The sequence below is a fragment of the Chaetura pelagica genome, unplaced genomic scaffold, assembly GCF_000747805.2.
Source record: "Chaetura pelagica isolate M959 unplaced genomic scaffold, ChaPel_1.0 scaffold807, whole genome shotgun sequence".
Lineage (NCBI taxonomy): Eukaryota > Metazoa > Chordata > Aves > Apodiformes > Apodidae > Chaetura > Chaetura pelagica.
The window spans coordinates 1,239,290-1,243,724 of record NW_009953935.1 but is presented as its reverse complement, the minus strand read 5'-3'; positions in this window follow the sequence as shown (position 1 = coordinate 1,243,724).

Here is a 4,435-nt window from a genome sequence, read left to right as displayed (position 1 = left end):
CTGCTGAAGGATTATTATCCCATAGCATCATCTGCTGGGAACTGACTCAACACAAGTGTTTGAAGAGTTTTTCTCTAGAAGTCCTGCATAGATGCAGACACTTGTAGCTCTTTCTACAGTCACCACCCTCAGAGGTTTTGCTGTCAGAAACTAGTTCAGCTGGATATTGGTGACCAAGACATCACAGCATCCTCCTCTGTCTCCAGAAGCTTCCTTGATGTCAGGGCAAAATGAACAAATTCCCCCTTTTCAGCCATCTAGATGTTAAACTGCTTAATCCTGAAGGACATCTTGAAGACATACAAAGCTACATACCTCATGGCTTGAGTCAGTCACTGCTAGTAATTCAGGTGAGATCTGTGTGAGGCAGATTTCCTCACCTCCACATTTTGTGAGACTCTTTTCCACTGAAACATCTGAGCTGGGATCTCAGAGGGGCAGATGCAGGCCTGACCTGCTTAGGAGATGTCTGCAAGCAGCAGATCAAACCCGTAATCCAGGAAGCAGTGTAAGTGTGATATGTAAGATGGGGCTGTTTTCACTACAAGCTCCTCTGATTACAGCTGTTTCTCAGACAAAAACAGGTGGAGGAGATAGTTCCTGTCCTGTCTCTCTGGCCAGGGTCACCCTATCTCACTAAGGAGAGGGCTGGAGTCTGTTGGTGGTGCTTTTGAGGTTGGAGCTCAAATGGTTGGGAGCTTGCAACCCCAAACACTCTGTGGTACCACTTATCAGAAGTGCCATATTCTGGGGGGGTTTGAGGAATATGTCCTGCTCCCAAGCCATCTTCAGGATTTTCCTTTGATCCAAAAAGCAACTCAATATCCTCTGGAGATGGTGATTTAAATGGCAAGTCCACAAAGGACCAATGGAGATCTGGTGAAATGCAAACAGCCAAAATCTCAATCTCCCTCCAACACACCTAGAGGCTGGGGTAGCAGCAAGTACATGAGAAATGACCCCTTGTCGTTCCCAGGGTACTTTTTATGGCTGAAAATTCCCGAGAGCGGTGTGAGCAGGTTATATCTGCATGCCTGCTAGTGCTCTCTGCTGCTGTTGCTCTCATTTCTAATGGTTATTTCCTCAGCTCCGGATTCCCTGCAGCAAGGCAAACAGGAGGGTATACAAATTAGGAACTCAAACAGCCAGCCAAGGCTGGCAGCCTGTTAATCAGTCTTCAGCTGGAGAAGGCCAGTTGCATAGAAGTCAAAATAGCATCCGTGATTTGAGGTCTGCCTTCATTCTACATACATCAAATCCATATTTTGCTTGCTTTCCCATACACAAAGGATGGAAATCTCACTCAGAGTGACTTGTTTGCATTTGAGCAGATGGTGTAAAGTGTTGCCCCTCTGATCCTGCAAAGCACTCACATGGCAGCCCAGCATTGCTCAGCAGAGCCCCCCTGCCTGGCAAAGCTGGTGCTGTGCAGAGATCAAAGCCAAGTCTTCTCCTCCATGACTTTCCTGTTACATTTTTTTTCCCTCCTTTACTTTTTTTTCCATAATCTGAGTCTTGACTCCTTTTACTTCCATATTCAGGCTTGAGATCAAACAGGGCAGACATCTGCTTTGGTATTTTTTAAATCATGTTAATGATTTTATAATTTCTAGGGGAGAGGGAGAAAGGAGAAATGAAAATAATGACAAAGCCAAAAAAATGACACCATTTCTTTCATTCAGGTGCAGTCAGGAGTGCCTGTTCTTCCCTCTTCTTTTTTTTAATCTTGAGGAAATCATCATCATTATTGTAGCTGACGTCCACTGGCAAAACATTTAAGTAGACATGTGCCTGAAAGCATGAATCACATCTATTTTCTTCTTCTTTTAGGATATATGTTATAATGATAAGGCTTTTTCATCTGAAAACACAAAAAACCTGTTGTAAACACCTCATCCCTGTGAGGCAGGTAGAGCTTGTGTGTTGGATGGGCAAACAGAGGTGGAGAGTTTGGGCAGCTTTCCCGGAGGCACGCAGTGTGCAGCAAAAGCAAATCCATCTACTCTTAAATGCTAGACCATATCTTCCATTAACAATACATTAATTTATCACAATTGCATCTAATGTGGGGATGACCTGCTGCCACCACCCAAGACACTCAGCAGGGGTTGTGCAGGGGAGTGTGAATGGGAGGTGTGCAGGGAAGGGAGTGATGCTGCCAGCTGCATTCGCAGACCACCTCTCTGTCACAGGGCATCCTTGGCTCACCATGAGGGCTCATTTTTCACTCATTCTTTAAAAATCACAGGCATCTTTGGGTTATGTATCAGCACCAGGCCAAAAGATTATGTGCAAACTCACTCACACTGCTTATTTTCAGAGAGAAGATGCTCAGCCTGCCAGCCATCTCTGGGAAGAGGTCTTTTTACAAAGAGTGATGGATGGCAAGAATATAGGATGTAATTCTGATCCCCTTATTTAAATTAGGGAGAAGTCATTTGAATGTACATGCCACATACACTCATCTGGCTTTTCATTTTCTTCTGTAAAAGTTAAAAAAATTCAAGCAGAAAAGTCAAGAGGAGCACAGCATCTAAATGTGGTGTATTATGCTCCTCTTACCTGCCTGCCATTGCTCAAAACAAATGCATTAATGCATTTTATGTTTCATGGTTATGAGTTGCCCTGAGGATAATCAAATCAAAATCTAATGCCCCTGCAGCAGATAAGGTCACTGATGCTGTTTCCAACCCTTTCCCACTCTGACTGCTAGTTTCACTGCAGTCGCATTTATTACTCTCTCCTAGTTTCATTGCTGTTTCTTTCCCATATGGGAAAGAAACATTTCATTGCTTTCCCATATGGGTAGTTTAAGTTTTTTTAAGCTGTAAGCTCTATAGAGGTGAGACTCGCTGACAAAGCTGGCAGCTGTAGATGTGATCCTGTGAGTGAGAAATAGCAGGGAGAAGTGGATCGCAGTCTCCCAGAGGGAGAGGAATTCCTTGGAGCACAGTCCATTGAAGTGCCCCTGTCTCCACCTCTCTCACTCCTTAATCAAGCGATCATATCAGCCCTCTCCTTCCTTTCAATGGGGGAAAATTTGCAGACAAATTCCTGCCAGCAGGACGTTGGAGTTCTCCTGGGTGGCGGGATAAAGATACCTGTCACCTCCGCGTGGCCCTGCTGCTGGCTCACGCTGGGAGCAGGGCTGGGGAGCCTTGTGCTGGCTGCAGGGCCAGTCACTTCCAAATCCCCATCAGAAAGTGAAATAAGACCCAGCTCCCCAAAGGCTCAGCAGACCCATTGACCAAGGCAAACAACTGTGTAAGTGGTCCCATATGCTGTAGGTACGCTAGAGGGACATAAATTGTGCTTTGTGCTCAGGGTGGTGGTGGCTTGCCCTGCTGTGGGTCTGCTCTTGCCTTTTATTTATTGGAGGGGCAGCTCTTCTGCCCACAAGATGTGTGAGTGGCACTGAAGCTCGGAAAAAGGGATCTTCCCAAGCTGTTTAGTCAGGAGAAACACTTGCAGCCACCATTGTGAGTGTGGCTGTCACAGGGTACCTGCGGGCCAGCAGCTCTCTCCTCCAGTCTTTGTCCTTCTTCTACTGCTCCCCCATCACCAAACAAAGATTGTATGGGCAAGGATAAACAAAGAGCCTGTTCATATGAGGGAAGTTTTGGGGCCAGAAAGGACTGAAAGGCTCAAGATACGGCAAGGCTTAATGCCATAAATCTGATTAATTTACCTTGTGACAATCGTAACAAAAAAGTGAGGGCTGGGAGCCGGGGCTGCGGGCTGACCTTTCGCTCGCACTGAAAGGCGGCACAATAGGGGCTGGGGCTGGTCAGGGGAATGACCCTGCCTTTCACTGCTACCTGCTGCTTCCGACAATGCAATCGGACACAGCTCTCAGGGTGATGAAAAACACCTTCCCGCCAAAGGCCCCTTTTCCCCCCCTTCCCTGGCTGGGGGCAGCCCGAGGGTGTTTGCTCGGGCTGGGCTGGGTGTGCTCAGCGCTTCTCTGGGCATCACTCACCACCATTAATATCCACCAGGCAAAACTCCCCTGGGGACTTCAGGCTTGGACCCTGCCTGGCCACCCGTGTGGCTGCTCCCCATGCAGGAGGTGTGGGGGACTCTGGGCTGAGCTGCCAGCAAGGGGAAAAAGGATTTTTGAGGGCTCTCATCCCACTGCTGTTCAGTCCAGAGTCAAAACTCCAGCCCGGCATCACTCACCACCATTAATATCCACCAGGCAAAACTCCCCTGGGGACTTCAGGCTTGGACCCTGCCTGGCCACCCGTGTGGCTGCTCCCCATGCAGGAGGTGTGGGGGACTCTGGGCTGAGCTGCCAGCAAGGGGAAAAAGGATTTTTGAGGGCTCTCATCCCACTGCTGTTCAGTCCAGAGTCAAAACTCCAGCCCATGGGATGGGATGACCCTATGTGTGCAGGGAGTGCCCCAGCCACATCTGAAGGCATCAGATGTGGGAA